Raw genomic sequence first — 12188 nt, 5'->3', positions numbered from 1 at the left:
AGACTTTAGACGCGTTTCGTTTAATGCTCAATTAATTAGGGCATGGTAACCGCAATCAAGTCCACAATTTTCTCTCGATGTACTCCCTCCTTTCTGGTTTATAGGGCTTATCTCAAAATTTTAGTTTTTCCGTTTTATAAGGCTTAATTTGGTTGTTTTCCATCATATGTTCAAATTCCAAGGTGCATTAAATCATTGCATGCAAGTATTAAGAGAAAATTGACCAATGCATGTACTTTATGCATGCATGCATTGCAATTAATGCATTGATAAACACAATTTTTTGAGGAAAACAAGAGCATTAATTAGGTGCTTTTGCAAAACTACAAAAAGTATTCCACCACTCGCCATCTACCTTGATTTGTGAGATTTTTGAATTGAGCACTATAAACCGGAAAGGAGGGGGTACTACTACGGCGTGGAGTAAGTGCATGCATGTGTGTACCTGGGGTGGAAGCACTGCATGCATGTGTGTATGCATTATTCCCTCTAGTTATAGACGCCATGCTATAACTACCAATGCTATTTTTCAGGCTGGTCGCTAGTCGCCTTGGTCCCACAGATCTTTTTTCTTTTTTCTGAAGCACGCTCTATAAACAGTGACGGATGGAGTAGTATGAGCGGATTCAAAGAAGAGTGTATTGATGGTTGCTTCTTCCGAGCAACTTACAGTGGGAAAGGTGGGGCTTATGATTTGACTGCTCATTACTCACTATTAATGTGGCGCAACGACCGGGCTGAGTCTCCCATGCGGTTGTGCACTACCCCCTCGGTTCTTAAATATACTCTGAGGTATTTGTCTTTCTAGAGATTTCAACGAGTGACTACTCAAATATTTGTCTTTTTAGAGATTCAAATGGACTACTACATACAGATGTATATAGACATATTTTAGAGTATATATTCACTCATTTTGCTCCATATGTAGTCACTTGTTGAAATCTCTAGAAAGATGAATAGAGTATTTACGAACTAAGGGAGTACACATACGAAGCAAAACGAGTGAATCTACACTCTAAAATATGCCCATTTGAAATTTGTAAAAAGACAAATATTTAGGAACGAAGGAGTATAATTTTGTGCATGGCACATGGACCCGGATGCTGAAGAGGCTTCTGGCAATGCTATCAAGCTTCCATCATTTGTTTATATAATTGACGTACTATACAAATAATTTTCCAGCAACATGAAATTGTACAATGGTGTGAGCTTTCAGCTTTTGTTTCGTGTGTCTTGCCATCGATGCTCTTTCGGAAACAATAAAAACTAACTTCCTTGCTAATGCATGTCAATTATTAGCAGATCAGAGCTAATAATTACATCACAACTGAAGACAGAGTTGTGATAAGGTGTTAAATTAAAATTGATCCATGTTTTCATTGGCAGCAACGTCCCCCCAGCTCTGTCTAAATCAATAAGGCATGTTGGGAAAAAAGTAGCTGTCTGGAGCATGCAACATTCCAATCATTTTGTGCAGTTCCATTAAAATAGACTTGAGCGTCCCTGTTCCAAAGATATTAAGTGTGATTACGACAATAAAGGACTGCTGATGAAACTATAAACACACAAATAGAAGCCGGTCACCTTTGCAGTCTCTCTTAAGACTAACTAGTTGGAGAAGATTAGGCTCGGAGTTGGATGAGGAGGATAGAGCAAAACCAATCTCCCTTTGTGCAGTCGCACTGAAATGTAGAGATGTTACCCGTGTGACATTTTAGTACAACTGCACAAAACACTCTTAAGAAAAAAGTGATTTGTGCAGTTCACCAAAAGGTCGCAATAGCAATGAGGTGAAATGGATAGCCCTGTTTGCAAAAAAGAGGTAAGAAAGCAAACAATTACTGGCCAATACAGTTGATGACACATGAGACGACAAAAAAGAAGCATATTCCTTGTCCTAAGGGAAGATAACAACACGGTTGTGTTTGTTTAAAACGGTGTGAGGACGAGATTGCAATATGGAAAGTACGCCGGACAAGCTACGTTTTGGGCAAAGAACTATGGAAGATCCACATGCAGCGACGTGGGAAGATGGGCAGTGGAGCTAGGCCGGAGGGGATACCTGGAGGTCATCGGGATGTAACTAGGTGAGCGGCGGCGGGCGGAATCTGCGAGCAGGTGGCATAGGCCCTGCCGCGCTGGAGCTCGGTCAGAGAGAACGGCGTGTACCGCAGATCGGGACGTGCTGCCTTGGCGCCGTCGAACGGAGAAACGATGCACTTCCTCCCTTTCCCCCGGCGGATGGGATGCGGCCGGATCAGTGACCAACGGTGAGAGAGAGAGAGAGAGGCCACCGCACTCCCTTTCCCCCGGCGGACGGGATGCAGCCGGATCAGTGACCAACGGTGTGAGAGAGAGAGGCCACTGCAGCCTTGTGTGAGATACTCTGAAGAGCGACAAACTAGGCAGGCGGGCTCCATTGTATATAGTTGAGCGGACTACCTTTTTCTCCATAAAAATTGTTTTACATTCTGTGTACGTGCCATTGAGCGCTATAACTTTATTTAAAAATAACGCGGCGACGCGTCAAGTCGAACTTTGTTTCGTGCACGCGTGGTACACGACCTCCCTAGGTAAACAACCGCTACAGGCATTCAAATTAGCATGTGGGCTGCCATCTAAAGAAATGGGCTCCACCGTGTACCCGTGCGGGTGTGGCTGGGCACGAAGCGTGAGTACATGCATGGTGCACCTATTCTCTTCTTGTATACGTACACCACCTACGTGGGGTTGTGTGAGAGAGATACAAACCTAGAGAGATATAGTGTGTGGGTTCGTGAGAGTTTTTTTTGGGGGGGGGTCAATCAAAAAATGTAAGGTATGCAATGTGTGTGATATATATAGAGGGGGCGATCCACGAGAAGAGAGTGGAGGTATCAGCGGCTTGAGGTGTCCATAGAATCAAAGAGAGGGATGATGTGTGTGTGTGTGTGCGTGCGCACGCGATCGATAAAGAGTGCCATCGAATTTGTATGTGCCCACGTCAAGGATATAGAGTGGCTGGCCTACTGGAACGTGAGAGGGGACATGTGCAGTTTGTCTCTGTGGCATGGATACCTACCTGCAGCGCTCGACTATCGGTGTGTGGTGGGGGAAGAGGGAGGCCCAATTAACTATAGAGGTACAATGGCTGGTATATGTGTGGACGAGGAGAGAGGCCTACCTCATGTATTAAGGAGATCGATCTGCCTCATGTATTAAGGGAGATCGATCGGCATCCATGCATATGTGCAGGAGAGGAATAAGGTTGGGAGAGAGACAGAGCTAGAGTGTTGTAAGGGGTGGTAGTGGAGTTGCTTCTAACAAATGGTGGGATAGGCTTGCTAGACAAATGGTGGGCACACCCGCAATATCAATAAGAGAGGAGATGGCTGCTTGTTGTCTGTGCACGTGCGTGTGAGAGACGGGTCAGGAGGCATGCACGAATGATGAGGGGGGATGATATGGTTGTGGTAAGCACACGTAACTACATAGGAAGATCAATCGCCCTTTATTAGAGAAAGGAGAGACATAACTTATGAGGTACGTCGATCGATGGGGGGGATAGTTAAAGTCGATCTAGGTATATGTTGGGAGATCGATCGTTACAGTATACATGCATGTGTGTGTTAGAAGCAAATGAGGCACGAGGAGAAGGATAGAGAGAGAGGGATGCATCTAGGAGGTGGTATGAGAGGCATACTATATCGAGGGGGAAGGAGTGTGCGATTACTAGATCGATGAAAAGAGTGGTGGGAGTGAGGCACGGACGGTGACAAGAGAAGAGGGGAAGCTTGTGTTTGTGCTAGGCACACCTGGCTAGAGAGCCATATTGATCGATGTGTGCCGTAAAGAAGGAGCTAGGGGGCCTACACACACCGTGGGTGAACGACCTAAAGTGAAAAGACAAATTTGCACGATGGAGCTAGAGAATGCTGAGGGAGGGTGAGAGGGATGTGGGCGTGTGCATGCACGAGAGAAAGTTAGCACTAGCTACAAAGATAAGAGGATTGTGTGGGTGTAAAAGACAAATAGAAATCATACTTCATTATAAAAAGTGAATTCGGATATTTGAAGAATTTATCATAGTGTTTTAAACCGAAGCATGTGTGAATATATATAACGGTGATACACATGGTGTGGTTATGAACATGTTATACTACATATAATATATTTTATCTCCACTCTTATAAAAAAAACAGAGTTGTTGATGATGGTGTGCCTGCCATCCTGCAATATAGGTCGTCCGATTTATATCTGGCAGATAGGAAGGAAACTATGGCAAGTTTGAAAAAACATACCCACACCCCTCTCCATATTTGCAAATTAGGCCCCTTGATCATGTTGATGTTCTATGGAACACATGGGCATCTTGCTAGTACTATGTATAATACATAGAACATTGATTATAATTTGGGCTAATGTGTGGCTTTTGCAGCTCAGGTCTAAATACTTGTCATAATGTAGGGGGCGGGGCACTATACTTTGTGTGATAAACATGGTGTACGTATGGAACATGGTTTAGATTATGAATATATAGTTAGTACATCAAATGTACTATTATTTGGAATCAACATCAAGTGTATTAAAAAAAATTGAGTTCATGTAGTACACATAGCTCATATCTATTTCTATAGTAATCACGTGGTGTGTCATTAAGGTAATACACGAATGATGGTTGAAGTTGGCAACAATCATGATTGTAGATTCTTATTGAAATAGAGAAACAAATTCAAATTTAGTTCGAATTGCAGCGGTAGTATAGACATTTGGAATGCACTAAAATTTTGGTATGCGTAGGTTACATGCATTATACAGCAAGCGAAAAAATTTAATCGGACATAACATGGATTCATACTCCCTCCTTCCATCTATATAGGGCGTAATGAGATTTTTAAGACCGCCTTTGACTATTGACAAGATTAATAGTACATGACATGCACAATGTGAAAATTATATCATTGAAAGAACCTTCCACAGACGAATTTAACGGTGTGCTTTGTGTAAGTTGCATGTCATATATTATTGCTCTAATATTTGGTCAAAGTTAGCACCGAAAAACGCATTAGGCCCTATATAGATGGAAGGAGGGAGTAGCTTTGAATAGCATTTGTATAGTAAAACGGGGCAAGACTCTCTCTTTGTGTGGTGTGAATAGTTTTATTTTTTTTGTTTTCTTTTTGGTTGAGGGAAGTGAGAATTGATTTGGTACATACAAGTACAATATTACTACACGTTAGGCTTGTCCCTAAAATTCAACCCGCATCTTGTTATATCCCGAAAATTCAGATATCGTGCTCCCAAAACTACCGCCTTCACAACCCGCGCCTTGCTATCCCGAAATTACAACGCACGCGAAAACTCCCTCCAACTGCCAAATCCCGACACATGAAATCCCCCTTCTAACCCTGAGCCGAAAGGGCCGCTAGTTCAAATTGGTGGGGGGTGCTTTTGTAACACACCCTGCATTTTGGACAAGCGCATCCCTAAGTCATGCTTCACCCCCTCCCATCGCCCCCTTTTCGCCATTCGAAATCCCAGGCCGCCATAACCTCTCTGCTCCAGCCGCGAATCCCCACCCTCCTCCGTCCGCCACCTCACCGCTGCCCAGCCGGAGCCTCTTCCCTGACGACGGTCCACCGCAACAGCTCGACATCCCTCGTCCACCTCCCCGAATGAGGATCCGTCGTCCATCTCGTCGTCCCGCCGGTTCAGCCGCCCCGTCCTCCACCTCCAAGGAGCTGCTCCAATGATCGCCTCGTCTATTGCGGCTGCTCCATCCCCACAGCGCCGCCTTAACCTGCTCCACCGGAACCGCATCATCCTCACCGACTCCTCAGACGAAGAGGCCTACTCGGCGCCACCAAAGAGGTTGTACACTCATCGCATCGCACCTTCTCCTTAACTCGACCTCCCGACACCGACGGTGCTCCATCCCGCACCCCCATGGAGCGGCTACCTTGAAGCCGGCGCCGCGGGCGACATCTCCATGGCGGCTCTCCCCCAGTGTGAGGCCCCTTCGGCGGCAGCGTCCATACTAGCCGGATCTGCTGCTGCTGCTCCGGCTCTCGCTCGCTCGCTCGCGCTGCCGCTGCTGCTCCGGCTCTCGCTCGATCGCTCGCTCGCCCAGCTGCTACTACTGCTCTCCCTCTCGCTCGTGTTGCTGCTCTGCTCTGATTAAGCCACACTTCAGTCGACTGAATCGACTTTTGGGTCAGTCGATTTTCAGGGGTTGGGGGGGCTCGCCGGAGTTAAGGAAGAACCACCCGCAGTGGGGACGGGGGCTCACCGGAGAGGTACCCCACTATCTATCTTAGGGTTTAGGGTGGGGCGGGGGGCCTAGAGGGCTGGCCGGGGCGGCGGTGGGGATTTGTTTCAGGGCGGCGAGACAGCGCTGGGGCCGGCGGTTCGGCTGGTGGTGGCTGGCGGCTTAGGGGGTGCAGGTTGAAGATGAACTGTAGGCCCTCCCTAAACTACATGTCAAGTGCCTCTCTGCTACCATTGCGTTCAGTTTCGACAGTAGCATTCAGATTCCACAGTAAATTTCAGTTTCGATAGTTAAGTTTAGAGTCAACAGTTTTTACCTCATCTGTTGTAGTCAGGTGGTTTTCAGTGATGTAAATTTTACATCTATTTTACATCATCTATTGGAGATGCTATTAGAATCCCACTTGAGATTGACGATGTTTGTCTTGTGTTGCTTCAGCCTTGACGTCTTACGGCTCACCGGAGCTTCTCCAACAACAGAACGATCCATCACAACAGAGAAGTGCCCTAGACACCATCTACAGATTCCTCAGATCTTCCTCCACACCTCCGATAGCCACCTCTGCCTCAACTGCTTCAGCAACCAACCCAACGATGTTGAGGTCAACACAGCTACGGCAAAGAGGTTGTACACTTGTTGCATCGTTTATTACTATACATTCACGTCGATCCATTAGGGCTATTTTGGTTCAACGGAAAAACATAGCAATAGGAAATTTTCCAATGGCACTCTACTATTCAATTATTCATGCATTTTGTTGAAAGGAATGAAGCAAAACATCCACCTGGACCTACTTTTCAAAATCCTATGCATGAAAACAAGACCAAGTGCATTAGTGGCAGAATAACATTCTAACTGTACATGCTTTCATATGGTTTCACTTTATTTTGGCCATGTTTCTTTGCATTCCTCTGCTCTTCCAATTCCTGTAAACCAAACACCCAAGTTGACAGAAATCCCGTGTTTACAAATGCTCTGTTTACCATGTGCATTCCTATCCTATTTTGGTGTTTTTCCTATCCCTGTGTTTTTAGAATCATGCAAGACAAATGAGCCCTTACAGAATTACTTCAGTTATAGGTAGGTGTCGAAGGGAACTTTGTGTGGTTTGTCCTGCTCCTGCCGCGACATCGTCCACCTCACCTGAGCTGCTCCATCGACAGAAGCATCCACCAAACCAGACATCACGACTCCTGATCATCTTTCGCCGCCTCAGATCTCCTTCCCTGCCACTGGCACCCACCGCAACGGCATCACCATCATCGACTCAGCAGATGAACCTGAGGAGTACATGGGTCCACAAGAGAGGTCGCACTCTTTTGTTTCTGCTTATGTTATGCCTTGCTTAAACTTACCTGCTACTTTATCGTCCTGTTCAGCTCTTGGACTCCCAAGTCAGGTCCAAATTAATGTTCAAACTTGAGTTCTAAATTAGTTGTGTGGCACATATCGAGGCAGCAATGAATAGTATGTCTGTCTAATATCTGGATCACCTAGGGTATGCCTATGTTGTTCATCTTGGGTGGGAAATAAATAGTAAAGCAATCATCATCTGTCTTTTTATTAAATTAAAGCAATCATCAGCCTTCTATCATTATTGTTGGATCCATCCACTGGTTGTTACCATTGTCGGTGTCAAAACCGGTGGATCTCGGGTAGGGGGTCCCGATCTATGCGTCTAAGGCTGATGGTAACAGGAGGCAAGGGACGCGATGTTTTACCCAGGTTCGGTCCCTCTCGATGGAGGTAAAACCCTACTTCTTGCTTGATTGATATTGATGATATGGGTATTACAAGAGCTGATCTACCACGAGATCGTAGAGGCCAAACCCTAGAAGCTAGCCTATGATGATTATGATTGTGATCGTCCCTCTAAGGACTAAACCCTCTGGTTTATATGGACACCGGAGGGGGCTAGGGTTTACATGGAGTCGGTTACAAAGAAGGAAATATAATATCCGGATCGCCAAGCTTGTCTTCCACGCAAAGGAGAGTCCCATCTGGACACGGGACGGAGTCTTGAGTCTTGTATCTTCACGGTCCAACAGTCCGGCCAAAGTATATAGTCCGGCTGTCCGGATACCCCCTAATCTAGGACTCCCTCAGTAGCCCCTGAACCAGGCTTCAATGACGATGAGTCCGACGCGCAGTTTTATCTTCGGCATTGCAAGGTGGGTTCCATCCCCGAATACTCCAAAGTACCTGTTGCAATGAACAGTGTCCGGCTTCCCATCAATGTTGTACTCCTCGGCTTTTGTGCTTCAATAATGACCATCTCCACGTGTGAGCGGATACGAGGAGTCGAGGAATTTTTGTATTTTCCACCCCCGGTCCAGCAGGCAAAACCGTCTATTTGAAGAGACGGGGATTCTCAGATCCAAACCTCACCCTCTTCCCGCGAGCAAGCATCCAACAGAGTGCTCCGGAAAAAACCATTCCAACATGGCCGGGCGCCGCAGCTCTTCTTCTTGTTCCCCTCGTTCCAAGCCAGGCGACTGGGAAGAGTGTTCAGTTCCTCAAAGCCGCTTAATAGATCTGCAGATCCAAGGGTTTCTTCCACCAGCGTTCATGGTCCCCGTCTGAGCCAGACTAGCCACCTATAATGGCGGGGAGCAAGCGGAGAGGCCTCCTAATCTATCCCCGGGGGAGCGAATATGCCTCATCCCGCATCTGCTGAGAGGCGTCGGGTTTCCAATCCACCCATTCCTTCGCGGGCTCCTGGAGTTCTACGGCCTCCAGTTGCACAACTTCACCCCTGCCTCCGTGCTGCACATAGCAGGATACGTCACCCTTTGTGAACTATTTCTGGGCTGCGAGGCTCACTTCAGGTTATGGAAGAAGTTGTTCTGCCTCGTCCCTCGCAACCAGGGGGAATCCATATGCCAAGTGGGCGGAGCCGAAGTATGGTGCGTCGCCGAGACCGGATACCTATCCGATACTCCCAAGAAGGCACCGAAGAACTGGTCCTCAGAGTGGTTTTATGTCGATGACGTTCCCCTTCCGGATCCAGTCCGGACAAGTCTCCCTGAGTTCAGTGATGCTCCACCGAAGGCACGTCGAAGTTGGCGCCCTCGGGGCCCCCAAGAGGAGGATACCAGAGAAATACACTTCCTGATAAGCAAGATAAAGTTACTGGCCAAATCAGGGCTGACAATAGTCGAGGTTATGGCAATATGCATAATGCGGGGAGTGCAGCCGCTTCAATATCGGGGGAAGCCCATGTGGAACTACAACGGGGAAGATGATGCCACCCGCTGTGGTCGTAAGGGTCCGGACTCCGCCACTGCTCCGGCGAGGATATTGTCCGATTTGTATAAAGGAGAAGAAGAGAATTCCTTCACATTAAACCGCGGGATGGGTTTTCTATGTACAACCCCCCAAGCTAGGTAAGTCGTCACTCTTTCCCCCGCTTCACTCATTCTGGCGTTCTTCGTCAAGATTATTTACCTCGTTATTTTCGAGCAGGAACTGAGGAGGGCCGTAGAAGGAATCTCCAGCCCCTCCCCACAGCCAGAGGACCCCGGAAGGGCCTTCGATCCAGGACTCGAAGAAGATCCAGATATTACTGTGGAGCTCGTCAACGGGATATTTTATCATGCAAGCTACGATGGTGCCTCAGTGGCTATTATTGCCGACTATCCCGGACTGCTACCTACATCGCATATAAGCCAAGCCAAAAAAACCATCCTCCGTAGAGGACTCCTTTCTGATGCCATGCCTTACACCTGAAGTGTCGTATTTTTGCAGAGGCGATAGTCAGAGCGCGGCGACGAGCCCCTGGGGGCTCGTCGGCAAAGGACGTCCGGATTGGGCAGGCTTAAGAGGAAGGCGGTTAGGGCCGAAACACCGCTATAGAGGTATGGTAAAAACCTGCTCTGTGATTATTGTGTTTGAAATGTAACAGCGTCCTTCGTGTCCTGGCAGAAAGAGGAGTAGCCGGACTATATCCGGAGATCCTGCCAATCACGCCTCCACCAGCCAGATTCCAGAACCGGCTCCGAGAGAGGAGGCGGACGCGGGACCGATGCCGCATTGTCCTCCGACAGAGGATGCGGATATGCTCTCTGCCATGAATTCTGAAGTAGAGAGCGCCATGAATCACCGGCGCCGACGGGCCGTAGTTCGCAACAACATCTTTTCCGAAGAGGCATTTAATGCTTTTAATTCGGGAGACGCATACATCCGAGCTGCTCAAGGCGAGCTTGCCCGAGTGACAGACCAGTGTGCCAAAGATATACGGGTAAGAAATTTGATAAGCATGTATAGCAGTAGCCCCTGAGACTTGAAACGGTTGGAACAACAGTTTTAAGGATCAATTTATGCACAAGTCCTTGTAGATAAGAATGCCCAATTGTCTCGAGAGCTGGAGGAGTGCAAGACCCAGCTGAGGGCCACGGTTGCCAAGTTAGAGGAATCCCAGAAGGCCTCACCTGGTAACATTTGTCTCCATTGTACGAAAATGTACTAGTTAGTAAGTGGCTTGTATGATAAGTCTAACAGAAAATTCTGCAGACAATCCTGGGGTGAATTCGGAGGTCGTAAGAGATAACAAGTCGCATCTCCAAAGGCAGCTAAAAGCTGGCGAGCGTGTTCTTACGCAAGTTAGGCAGGAGAAGAACAATCTTCAAGATACCAATGTCCGGCTGGGTGTCGAATTAAAAGATGTTCGCGCTCAGCTGGCGGACTCCGTGAAGGAGAACAAAAGGCTTTGTCGCGGCATTTATGGTAAGTGCCTAGACGAACTGTAGTACAGCTCGGCGAGGAAGCAAATTGAAAGAATTTTTATTTGTAGGTATGTTGACGGGCCGCCCTGAAGAGGAGATGCCCGCGTCTACAGGCGATTTGCTGCAAGACCTCTCACAGCTGCACGAGCGAGCTCAGCAGGCGATGCAGGGCATTGCTCAGGCCTTGTGGCCATCAAGCTTCCTGCCGAAGGGCATGGGGGAGCTCGTGGATATGCTCCAAGGAGCACGGCGGCGCTTCCGATTGTGGAAGATGTCAGCCTGCCGACAAGGTGCAAGAGAAGCCTGGGCTATGGTGAAGACGCGCTACACCAAGCTTGACCCGAACCATATGGCCGAAGTCGGACCGGCGGGGCCAGATGGGCAAGAAATTCCCGTGACTCTGGTGCATGACCAGGTAGCGTTAGCCGCAAAGTATTCCCAACTGGATTGCAAGCTAGATAGCCTGTTGGATGGTATAGAGGAGGAACATAGTCAGTCCAAGTGACTATGTAATTCAGTGGACATATGTAGTCCCTAGCCGGATTAAAATCATTTGTCATGGCGGACCTTTTCGCTTCAGCCCTCGGATCCGATAGTCCGGGGTGTATCCGGATACCCGCTCAGTTATACAGAACCAGGGTATGCGTGGAAACCAGGCGTAGGGGTCATAAGTGCTTGAACAGACAAGTACCCAACTAGTTATGTTATATTACATGGATAGTAAGAAACATCTTCCAGGGAGAATAGTTCCATTAGGGGTTCCTTTCCCTGGGTAGGCATGCAACGATGTACATGTCCGGACTGCGAACAGGGACGCATGATACAAAAACTTCTAGAGATTTATATTGTAATAAACAAAAACCATCTTTTGTTCACCGACCGAATATTCCCTTCAGAACGCTAGCTTTCGGCTTCACCCAGTCTGAGGTACACATCCGACTGAACCGACAGTAACAATCACAGAGGTGCTCCCCTTATGCCCTAGCCAAATTAACGGGAACGTAGGGCATAAACACAAGAGCCAGGCAACCCAGCATGGCCACATCTTAAGTCATATCGATGCATATAATGGTGAAAAAAGGGCACATATGGAAAAAGAATGCATATGTGATGGGCAAGAAGCCATGAAAGCAATTATATTTAGCTTCCGTATAGGAAGCCCCCAGGTATAGCTTACACACATAGTGCGCCGGAGTGATCCGAGCATCCGCACTGTA

This window comes from Triticum dicoccoides, chromosome 2B (assembly GCF_002162155.2).
Source record: "Triticum dicoccoides isolate Atlit2015 ecotype Zavitan chromosome 2B, WEW_v2.0, whole genome shotgun sequence".
Classification (NCBI taxonomy): Eukaryota; Viridiplantae; Streptophyta; class Magnoliopsida; order Poales; family Poaceae; genus Triticum; species Triticum dicoccoides.
This window is presented reverse-complemented; position numbering follows the sequence as displayed.